Source organism: Protopterus annectens, chromosome 7.part0 (genome assembly GCF_019279795.1).
Source record: "Protopterus annectens isolate FY-2018-M chromosome 7.part0, PAN1.0, whole genome shotgun sequence".
Taxonomy (NCBI): domain Eukaryota; kingdom Metazoa; phylum Chordata; order Ceratodontiformes; family Protopteridae; genus Protopterus; species Protopterus annectens.
The window spans coordinates 681456549-681469691 of NC_056739.1; positions in this window are offsets into that span (position 1 = coordinate 681456549).

Sequence of the window (13143 nt, forward strand, 5' to 3'; positions counted from 1 at the left end):
ACACTATGTATTTTTCATAAACAACCATTACATCCCCTATTACCACACTGTACAAGGCCTGGAGATGTTCTTCACTTAACAAGTAACCTGGGACACACCTCATCCTAAAAGCTGTATGGTGTGTGCAATTAAGGCCACACACATTAGTAGCAATAAGTACCTAGGTAGGGGCTCTACTCTCAGTGTTGCCAAGTAAGAGTGTGTGTGTATGTGAAGGGATCTACTTCAGTTTGCATAAAATACATGTCCCAGAAGGTCATCTGTCTGAGAACTGAATAGCAAATGCTAACATCTCACAGGTATCATCTTGTGGAAATTCATTCCATCAAAACTAGTAATAGATGTGTAAATGCCCTCTTCCCCACTGTATAGCTCTACAGCGATACTGGGGTTTGTATATATAGCTGGGTGTGGATCTTCTGGACACAGCCACCATCATTGCAGTTATTGTTGTATGTATCCCCTCGCTTAGTTGGCTGTAATACTGTGCAGTTTATGTTAACAGGTTAAGTAGCTGTCAATCACACTATCTGTGGTTCTACACCACCTCACAGTCTCCAAAGGGTAGGGCTGTGCCACCCACAACAGCAAACCTATGTTTACCAAGGTGAGGATTTCACTACATTGGGGAAGGGGACATATACCCTGCCAGTACCATCGTCAATGACATTAAACTAGCAGACTGATTATTTCCCAATGTGATGTTGTGCCTATTCTGTCTTGGTGGAATTACATAGGCTGAAATGGATTCCCTGCAAAAGTACATACATCCATGTGTACAGTATTCTCTGTGTATTGCATCAACACCAAAGCCTCTGTGTGTGTGTGTGTGTTATACACAAACATGTGGTGTGTACCACCCAGTACACTTATCACTGTCCACTGTAGAAGGGCTGCTGACATCAGCCACCATCCATTCACCTGTATACACCCCTCAAACCTATCAGGCATGTGGAACATGAAGTAACTGTTATATAGACCTGTGACATGTGTTCAGTTGTACCCAGGATATGGCACAATCAAGGTGTCACCACAGTGCCATACCCCTTGTAGGAAACAACAGCAGACCAACATCCCGCTGAGACATAGACACCTACAAAACAAATGAAATGCATTATGGAGACCACAATCACTCAGTGTTATAACAGCTATAATGCATCATGACTGGACAGCACAAACGAAATACATTATGGAGACCACAATCACTCAGTGTTAATAACAGCTGTAATGCATCATGGCTGGACAGCTACACATCCTGACATGTAAGCATTACACTTTAGTGCTGCAACCATGTTACACAGCATTACATTGGTACACCTTAGTACAGTCACCCTGTGCATCAGAACCATATTAGTCTGTCCATACATCAATGTTATGGATGACAGGGATATGGCAGAGGTATCAGCATATGAACAGGGTGTGTTGTGGGTTTGCCAGAGACCCAGGCTGAGCCATTTGTTTGACATCATGTGTGTGTGTGTTAGGGGTTGGGCTGTGTAGATAATTTTGTGTGCAGGTATAGGGTTGCCCTACCTGTGTTGGTGATGTGTGTGTATATGCATGCACACAGTTCTGCCATGTGGCTGCCCTATACAGGGGTGTGCTGGACAGCTCCAGACCATACCTGGCAGGGTGTGCAGTTCACCATCTCTGGCCACGGACATAAGAATTGTGCCTGCCAGGGGTTCCACAGGCACTACCAGGTACAAGCCAAGATATGGTACTCTCCCCTGATGATGACATATGTCCACTGAATACAGGTCCCTCTTGGGACATGCCAGGGCCACGTGCACATGGCCTGCTCTGTTGTGGGTTGGCCACTGCCCCCCCTTGCAGTGCTAGTGCTGGTACTGCCACTATGGGAGTGGCTCGACTTGTTGCACATCCATGTCGACCTCCACCTGTTGGTGTTGCTGACCTACGTCTATGTCACCATCACACTACTCCCATCATATGCTCAAGAACAGACATCGCACAATCCAGGATTCCCACCATCTCACCCAACCGTCTATCTAGGACCTCTGCAAAATAACGGTGGGCACCTGCAAGATCACAGATGTTGTCAATAACAGCAGAATGAGTAGCCCTCTGGAGCCTCAGACCCTGTCTGGTATAGCGTTCCATATGTGCTTGCACCTCCATGAAAGCCTAAAACATGTGTCTGGTGATGCCAGCTGTGGCACTTCTGCCAGGGGCATGATGATCAGCAGCCCTCCTAAGAGCACCCCTGTACATCTGCCTGTGTGGTACCTCACCGGGCATCTGGCTATGGTTGCTGTATCTTGACATACATGCCATAGTCACCACACTGTCCTGTCCCATGCCACTACCCACCAACTGCCCCTCATCTATGGCCCCTAGTGATGGGGTATGTATAGGAAATGTGACTGTGTGTGGGGATGGGGTGGATAACAGTGGGATGTCAAATGATGGCACAGCTTCAGTCCTTGACCACCCTGCCTATGCCTCATCACACCTATCATCATTGTCAGAGTCTGTATGGACACTAACATCAGTTTGCCTGCAGGAGGGACCGTGCCCCACCTTGCCACCTGTGAGGTAAAAACAAGAAATGCATTTTAAGACCTGCATGTTATTGCTTAACTGTACACACACACACACACACACACACACACACACACACACACACACACACACACACGCACACACACTTACAGGTGAGGTTGCACAATGATATTACACACAGACCTCTCATTACCCATCTGTCAACATGCATGACATATAGCACTCAACAGCATGCACTGCAACTGTAGTCAATCCCTGTTATAAACATTATACATCTCTGTGATGCATGAGTTGTGTTAGTAGGTGATGCCCCTTCCCCTGGAACACACTGCACACATGTACACAGTATTGCTGTGCACCTGTTCAGCACCCTGGCATGTACTGTGCACCATACCTCACAGGTGTACATGCCACTGCTGAATGTGTATGTGTGTCAGTTATGTTTGCTCTGCTGCTCACAGCCCCTATGTGTTTGTCTGATACATACCTGGGATGATATGTGGACAGATGTCAATAGTGAATGCCTGATGTCTGATTTGCAGATCTCATCATCAGCAGTGCCTGTATGACCAATAAAATGCAATTACACTGTCAACCTTCAAACCTTACTGTGGCTGGCTATGAGGAGGGTACACACCCTTATTGACATGGCACCCTCTTCCCTGATATGCCATGGGGCCACAATACTGCATATGTTAACATTACACGAACCTGATATGTGACATATGACCTGTGCAATCAAATGCAGTATCAAACAAATGCGTTAGTTGTGCAGATGCTGATTGAGATGCATACAATATGTGGCTGCATAAGTATGCACACCCTTAACATGATGGTTTGCTGCATCAACTGTTAAGTGTACTACAGCAGTTATTATTCCTGGAAGGGGTATATTAGCATGGCCCATCTGCACTTGCCAGTATTTGGTCACTCTGCCCTACAAATGTCCCCCAACTCTGCAAGATTACAAGGTCAACTCATGTGCACAGCCCTTGGAGGTCATGCAGTGCCTTCACTATTGCTGTGGAGTTAGTGTTATGTCTGCCAGAATTCATGACCTTGACTGTGTGCAGATACAACCATTCTTAGTGAGCTTTGGATGTCTGCTTCAGTTCACTGTTGTGTTTCAGGATGACACCCCCTCCCCATCCTCAGCCTTTTTGCAGATGCTTGACAACTATGGGGTACACATATGTGTCATTTTGCAGTGTCGCAAATTCAGAACACCATGTGTACCGGCCTAATCCCTGCTAATGAACGGCAAACATACAGGTGTTCACTGGCACCAGCAAGGTACAGATGGGGATGGTGGGCCTGAGGTGGAGTGAGGTGTTGCTTGTGCAGCACATGTATCTTAATTGATACTGTCTGTATGTTTCAAACTTGGTCTTGGTACACCATTACACATTGCAACACATGCCTTTGGAGGACCTTTGATGTTATGAATATGCTACCTGTAGAGAGCCCTGGATGATGTTTCCTGTGGAGCAACTGTCCCATCTGATTACCCTAACACATAGGCCACATTTATGCAGTGTCCAGGCAATTGTCAACACAGGTACTGCACATCCAGTACTTGCTAACCATTCCTGCAACTCCCTCAGTGTTGAGGCATGTTTCTAGGCAGCCTCCATGACCAGTTTGCAACGTGTCATCATCTGTCTTGGATGGCCCTCTGTTTATTTTCTACATTAATGTTGTCTCATACTTCCTCCTTGTCACATACATGACTGTCTGCACTGTTTGCCATGGTATATGCAATGGTGAGGTAAGGTTACATGTCCACTCTTGCATGCTACCTGTTGGGTATGGGATCCATTCCATGGCTTGTAAGATGTGTGCAAGCCATGGCTGCATCTGTTGCAGGTGAGTGGGCAAATATGATGGACATATGTCTTGGACAGCAGACCATTTCTTGGTGTGACACTGAGGACCTGTACTTGATGGAAGCTGCATACTCTTGTTCATCTCTGTGCACACATCTTGCAATGGCAGGTTGTTAGTTATATTTCAGGACTCCTACATACCCCTCAGATATGCCTCCATAGTGACCACTGAGATGCAGTGCAGTTAGCAGCAACAATAAGTGAACATATACAGCATGCACTGTCTGCACTGTTTGCCATGGTATATGCAATGGTGAGGTATGGTTACATATCCACTCCTGCCTCCATGGTGACCACTGTGATGCAGCACAGTTAGTAGCAACAATATGTAAACATGTACAGCATGCACTATGGGTAGGTATGTCTTATTCTAGTTTGTAGATGATGGGGTAATTTATATGAGACACTCATGGTGAACTACTTCTGAACTTTTGGAGGTTTTTCAGCAGTTTGTTACTCTCTCTCTCTCTCTGGGATGACTATAAATCAGGATAAATCAGTGATTTCCCCTTAAATAAGACATGTTTGCAGTGTCAGGATGAAGACAATTGGATTAAAGGCAGAAAGTGGTCACAGTAACAGTTTATCTAGGTATCGATATGAGGTTCCCCTGCAGTGGTATGATACAAGAAGAATTGTAAGAAACTCTTTTCAGGTTTAAAAAAAGGAGTGCTTGGATGGTCAAAACTAAAGCTACCATTCTTGCATGGTATTCAGGCAGTTAAAATGATTTTACTACCAAAGATTATTTTTCTTGTTAGACACCTTCTGTAGATAGTTAAGGCAAATTAGGTAGGAATGGTTTAGAGGATACTTATGAGTTTTTATATGGTGCAAGAAACCCATAAGGGTTTGCAGGAAAAACAGCCGGTGTTAACAAACAGCCAAGGGGGATTGGGTACCCCAAATGTGTGGTTTTATGCCAGAGCAGTGGTAGAATGTTAATGGACCTATGCATGGCCATGGCTCATGGAAGAATTAAACCGAGCCCAGTTTGGATCTGGATGGCATTGGCCATCCTGTACAAAGAGTCCTTACAGTGAGCCTCTAAAGATCCTATCAAGCTGTGGGAACATGGCATGTGGATGCAAGGCTATGCTAGAGAGGATATGGTTTAATAGTAAGTTTAAAATAAATGAGAGGATGTTGTGCTGGGATTTTTGGATCAGGGCTAATATTATTTATATGACAGAAGTTTATAGGAAGGAGTTCCATACTCTCAGTGGGTCTGTGTCTTTACATCAGTAGCAGGTTCCCCAGTTGTCCTTGTTAATAAGGAATTCCCTCAGGAAGAATGCAGTATTACAGGAGAAAGTGCATGAAGACAAGACAGTTCAGTCAATCTGCCCTCTCTATGATGCCTAATTAAGAAGTTTGGGAGTTATAAAAATATATGGGTTATATATGGGACAACTCCAGTCTGAATATAATAAGACATAATAAAATAATTAATAAATGGGAGAAGTTTATGGAAAGAACCTGTCAGGGAAATGCTGGGATGAAATTAAGCAATGGATTTTGTCTCCTCAACCACCTGACTTACCTGACAATTTTTAAATTGCTGCATCAGTGGATTAAAGAAGTGAGGCTTCAATCAAAACTCTTTTTTTGTAGATGTCAAGAGATTAAGGAAGATTATTTTCTTATAGTGTGACAGTGTTGGGGGTAAATGTTAAAAGGATAGCAATATGTCATTCTGTGGCATCATCAACAGGGTGCAGACTCCAGACATTTCAGACAGTGCCTTCTGGCTAATAAGACTGTATAGCAGCAAAGTTTGAGTTTCTAAGAAAACATCTCAAGCAGTCTATAGCAGTGTGGCTGCTTTGCTAGGTTACATATTTAAATATTTAAAAACATCTATAGCTGATTGGATCAAGGGATTAGTCACTTTCACTCTCAAGCAGATAAAATATGATAAAAAAGGTATAATCAAGAAATTAACATGTTTAGGTCCATGTTTTTTACTGTTGGTATATGTTTTCAAAGTGGTTTTCTTCTGTGATAACAAAGTTATTTGTATGTAGTGTTTTGAATAATGAACTGCAACATGCTGTCTTACTAACTGGCAAATAAGGTAGTTTACTTCGTAACGAATAATTAACAGATGAGTATCCTCCTTAAGGGCCCCACAGTATTGTCATAAAGATCCATATACCGTTTTAATGTGGAATCCCCATGCTGGCATGCCGTCATTGTTAAGTCTGTTTGCAGTGCACTAGTAAATCCACAAAGATGCAACACTGTAAACAATTAACCAAAGACACCAAAAAATAGTGAAAACTGGCAGTTGCATGGTAAGAAGCACACTGAAAATAAAATGATAATCATTTTAATATCATTTTTAGTTAAGCACTTTCATACTAGAAGCTATGGACTTCATCAGAACTAAAACTGAAACAAAAAACACATTTTAAAAAGATGAGTAACCAATCACAAAACACATTCCTTATCATATAACTTGAAGTATATTAATCAAACACAATCACACAAATTGTGACTCACAATACATTTATATAAACATTCTATATTAAATATCTATATATTCACTACAAAAAAATCCCTAATAAAAATATATGTGATCTTGATATAAATTCTTTAAAACAATGATTTAAAGAATGATAGTTTGAAAATCAATAAGTCTTTAACAGCATACACCTAGCAGTAGCTAACTCAGTGAAAAAGTCTTGAAAAAATATTCACAGATGGAATACACAAACACACACACATACATATACAGTATATATAAAATAAAGCACCTAACATTAATATAAAAACCTATTAAAGGTGATATATTCAATATGCATTGTACCAAAATAGTAAGAAAATAACTGTATGGATAGGGAATTAGAGTTATAATTTCTCTAAAGTCAAATGAAGTAAACCATTGTACATTTAAAGCTCACGAGTATTTCCAGCTGTTAAGTGTTAATAAATTAACTTGATAAAATCACCTTACACTTAAATTTAGCAAAAAAACTATTTTAAAACACTCTGCATAGTGCTTGTTCAATCCAAGCCATACTGCAGTATTAAGTCTTGGTTGCCATATTGGCTCTTTGAATTAAATAAAGCTCTACCAAGCACCACCTGTAGGAATTCTCACCACCTTCTCTAAAACTGCAGACTTGGTTTACTTCTCCCTCATATAGTTATGCATGTCTAAATAAGACATTCCCCAGGATTCACGAAGCCTCCCTGTAAGAGTTATAACTCTTACACGGAGGCTGCAGTTAAACAGAGTGATGTCAGCATGCTCTGCATATTCATGAGAGCATGCTGAATCACACCTAAGTCTAACACGGTCCGTGTAAGACAGTAGGGGGCGTGTCTGTAGGCTGAGCCCTGCAAGCAGACACGCCCCCAGAAGTGTAAAAGTGCCCAAAGTAAACACCCACAACAGAGTCCACGGAAATGTGAATAAACACAACACAACACATGCCCCCACAGACTATGAACATAAAATATATATAAATGAACATGTTATATATTTTTTTTTAAATTGTAAAGATGTTTAACCGTGAGTGCGCTGGTTTGCGCAGGTGTGCCCGTAGCGCAGCTACAGTTAGCAGTCAGTGGGAAAGCATATAAGAACTAAATATGCAAAATAAGCCAGGAAGCAATAGCGTAGCGGTAGAGATGTTGGCTGAAGAGCAGGAATTCATGGTTCTAAGCACCCACAACACCATTTTTTTTTTTTTTTCAAAATAAGCAGGAAACAAGTCCTTGACAAATATGTACACATAAAATCACATTTTATGTAAAATGTAATGAAATAGCCCATTTATATTGAAGAAATGTGAGGTAACAAAACAATAAAAAATGCTATATGTGCCCATAGCTGAGCTACAGTTTAACAGGGTGAGTGCATCTGCCCGTAGGTGAGCAGCGGATTAACCGGTGCAAAATGAGTGCCCATAGCTGAGCAGTGGTTTAACATGCCAAATCTATGTGCTCCTAACTGAGCTGAGCGTAATATGCATGCCGATAGCCAAATGAGGCTTAAAGCAGCGTACCCCGTTCGCGCGGAGCTGCGCACCGCACAAACAAGCTGATGGGCAACGTTGAGCAAGCCGTATCAAAACTGCCTTTACACAGACACACCCCTCAGCATTTCTAGACAGTCATGAAAAATAAAAAGCAGTGGCCAGGTTCGAACCCAGTACACTATACACCATAGTCAAGGCACAGAACCACTAAGCCATGACAGCAGTACCTGTAAATGCAATAATAGCTAATATATAGGAATGAATACAAACTAGAGCATGACAATGCAGGTTTACTGAAGTTGATACAATTCCAAAATGGCCAATCACAGATATGTGCGGGAAAAACGGACTATATAAGCCCCATAGGCGGGAATACACAGCATAAACGATTGTAGAACTGACCTGCAGGCAGAATGACAGGAGTAGGAGAGGGTAGTCGCTTTCGAGCGCAGAGGTGGGGTGTTGAGGAGTCCAGGTACATGGTCTGGCTCCTAGTCCATCATCATGAGGCCCAACTCATGCAGGGCCAGGTCCTCTGGGGAGCATACAGGGCTGAGGCATGGGACCGGTTGGCTCATGATCTCGCCAGTGCCACAGGGATTCCAAGGACTGGTGAACAGGTCCGTCACCACCATGCAGACCTGAAGAGATGCAAGCAGGACCAACTGAACCTTTGGATCCAGGAGGCCCGGCAAACACCCAACGCCCCACTACTGAGTAAGTAACATTTAATTATGTATGTAAGAAATTAAACTAGCTGATATTATGGAGATGTGTATTCCAATATTACTTCATTTATATTACAGCTGCAGGTGTCCGTTCTGCGAACCGCAGAGCCTATGGCGATAGGCTGGTGCTGTTGCGCCACCAGGCAGGTCAGTAATCCACTACCAGTAACTGTAAAGAAATATAAAAGTATGACAGTCAGTAAAAGAGTGCAGTGTAGTCAGTAAGGAATAGAATCTGCAAGTAACAGTGTGAAAGTGTATGCAAGTATTGTTTGATTACAAAAGTGTGTTTCAGCCTGTAAGTTTAACGTAAACATGAAACTGTCCAACATATATTCTGAAATAAAAATGCTCTGCCTGTAAGAAAATAGTACACAACCTGCAGCAGGCTGAAAAGTATAGCTGCAGAAGATGATGAAATCACATGTGTGAAATATATCCCTGTGGAAATACTGAAACATGACAGAAGTGAGACTGCTGGAAAGGATTGGAATAACTACTGGTAAAACATGTCAATAAAGTCTAGAAGTACCATCCTGAATAGTAAAATGAAAGCAAGTGAGAGAGTGTGGGAAAGTGTCATGAATCCAGCAATACAGTAGTAATAACCTCTGAATAAAGTATACTGCAGTCAAGACAGAATGAAATGCATGTGAGATTCAAAACCAAACAGCAAAGTCTGTCAAAGTGTTGCTGCATCTGGAATGTGCATCCCAAAATCTGGATATGTTGCTCTCAGTCTGCAATATGCAGATAGGATGATTGTCTGATATACCAAACATCCACACTTGTCTACAGCTATATAAAGCAAATGTAGCAGGATGACGTAGCTGAACAAAGCTAGATATGAATGTGTATGAAGAACCATAAAATGTATATTGATGTTGCAGTAACAGTCCTATCACCAAGTTGAAATAGTTATCATATAGAAACTGTAGTTAGAACAGTAGTGTGTATATAACTGTAGCTATTAGAAATGTACAGCATATGTTTTGTTATTCAAAGGTGTTAATATTACTTTCTTCACCCCACCCTATAACCACATATAACCCATTCCACGTGAAAATGGTATGTGCAATCACACTTAACACCCCTGGACGTTTATCCTTTTGGGCCATATATATTTGCATGTCTGTTGATGCATCTGCCCTGTTCATACATCCACACCTGATGGCCTGTTGCCATCAATTAACCCTGCATGTTGTTGGACTGTGTATTTCTGTTCAAATTATGCATGTGTTATGCACGCTGTTCAATGGTGTGAATATCTGGGTGTGTGGTTAATGGGAATACTAATGCATGCTGTTACAACTAATTGTGAATGGTATTATATGTCACTAACCCAAACTGTCATGGCATAATGCAAAACATAGTACGACAGGGAAGGCGGGTTCCAGCGGACTCACCTCTCCCACCTCAGCTGGTGAGTGCACCTGGCACTAGTGCCGAGTCTGGACCCTCCTCCGGTGGCCCTGTGCCACCTGCGGGTGGAAGCACTGCAGGGGATGGGGCTCACCCCCCCCTCTGCAAGTGTGGCTGGAGGAGGACCACCACTCACCCTCCGTAGCGTCCGGACTGTGGTGCGTAGGGAGATTTGGGACTCTGTTCTCGAGCCCCTATGCCAGCTCGAGGCACGGGTGGTGCAACTAACGGGCATGCCTGTTGCCCCGCCTACACAGCCCCCAGCACAGCCCCGTCCTGGGCAGTGAAGGAACAGTGGCAACTGCCTATGGGTGGGGATATCAGTTCCACTGTTGCCATCTGTGGGCTCATGGGCTCTGGATATCCAAACCTCCATCCCTGTCAATTGTGTAACCCCCCCCACACGTGTCATACACCGCCCCTGTATGCGTCTTGTTTGTCTTGTCTGTTTACCTACCCAACCTACCTCCCCAGCTGTACCGACTTCCTTCACCTGACATACCACTCTCACATGAAAAAAAAAAAAAAGGGCACTCTGTACCCACAAAAAAATTACGCCCCATACATAGCTGCCCATTCCACACACGTCTACTGGACATGGAACCTATCAATTACAATTGGCTGTACAACAAGTATTATTGTTGTCCTGACACCTCTCTCAGGGGTGGAAGGTTTCAAATGTCACACCAAATTACATACATATGCACAGCTGTTGCTGATGAAGAAATGGGCAGCTATGGGCATTACCTACATCCCTCCTGCACATCCCAAGCTTGTTTCCCTACTGTCTTACCCTCTTTGTGACCCCTTTTTCACCACTTTCCTGTCTCCCCATTTTCTTTTCTTTCAAAGAAAATAGCACGGGTGTGCGCAAGAGTAAGCACGTTTAAGCTGTTGTAAGCAGGTGTGCGCTTGTGTGCGTGGAGCTGAACGCCAGTGCGCATGCGTGAGCTCTGCGCAAACCAGTGCTAACCCGGTTACAACTGCTTAAAAGTGCCTTAGTCACTTTGATTGACAGGTCCTGTACTCAGTTCAAAAGCAAAATACAATCCCACTGTGAGTCCCAAACCCAGGACCTTGGAAACAGTAGTCTACATGACTTACCACTAAGCCATGACTCTTATACAAGAACATTGTGCTAAAATAAATATATCATGTAATAGTAGGAATGAATGTAAAGGGAATATAGATGTGTAGTACACAAAGCATGCCATTTGGAATTACTATCAAAACTAGTGGATTTCCATAATAGTAGTGTGTGAACAGAAACAGCCATGCTAGTTGGAAGCTAGTAGGTAATAATGTCACTATAGCACCTTGCAAGCCACACACATACTCACAGCAGGATAAGCACTGCCCATACCCCACAACCTCTTACAGGAACACATCTGGACCAAGTAATAAAATATGTGGAGCAAAGGCCCAAAAACAGGGACACATTACAAATAATGCTACAACAAACGCAGACAGTTCAGAGAGTAACAGGGTCTGCACTTTGTGGGATGTTTGGAAGGGTATGCAGTCTGAAACTTGAATGTTTGTCACCATATTCTGACTTGAGCCCAGAGTGACTTGCCAGAAAAAGGTGTGCATGAGATATTGACCAAAATATGAGGCAGAAATGTGGACAACCTGCAAATATCTGTACACATGATGGGTCTGACACCACCATATTTGAATAGTTAAGAGCCTAGACATAGCAACAGTGAATGACTTACAGGGATGCCCCACAGACCACATGTGAAATGTACAAACAGTAGGCAGAAAGGTGTGACACATGCAATGGTAACTATGGAGTCCTGAAAGTATTCATCACTTGCATGGCAGAAAAAGTGTAGTAATAGATATGTTCATGCTAACCCAGTCACAACTGCAGCATGCCAGACATTTTAATGGGTGTACCCCACTGATATGTACCATTCCATGAGGCAAATAACAGATGAACCTGAAACTGTCTGGGGCCTGCTAAGCAGCATACTCAAATACCCTAACAGATGTCAAGGCCCACACCATGGCCAGACCACACTGCATGCTGTAACACCCTAGCAGATATAGCAAGCATTCCAAGGTGTGAATGTACATGGAAAATAGGAAAGCTACAGCAGCACACTACAGTCAAGACACCTAGCAGGCATACAAGTAGTGACTGTAAAAGGCAACTATTGAAGCCTTAGCAACAAAGTGCAAGCAAAAGTGAAAGGAAAGCATACACACACACATTAACAGTAGTAGTAGTTGTAGGTGTCAGTGTACATACACAGTTAGTACAGGAAACTGGAGAAATGAATGGAGGAATGTTAATCTACAACACACCTGGAAATATGAGAGAGATACCAACCTTTACACTCACAGAACATCATCCACAGTATAACAGCATGGTCCCTGCCCTTAAAATCTGAAAGGGCTACGCCTATCTCACATACCTTTTTATAGCACTGTTCTGAAATCACAGTGAGAACTGCAAACAGTACACAACTGGCTGCATGCAATTAGCAAATGCTGGCTAACTACTGGTGCAGAGGCCATCACATCGGCATATGCAGATACCTACAAAAGTATGCTGTACTCCCAGTCCACACATGCAATACTTTC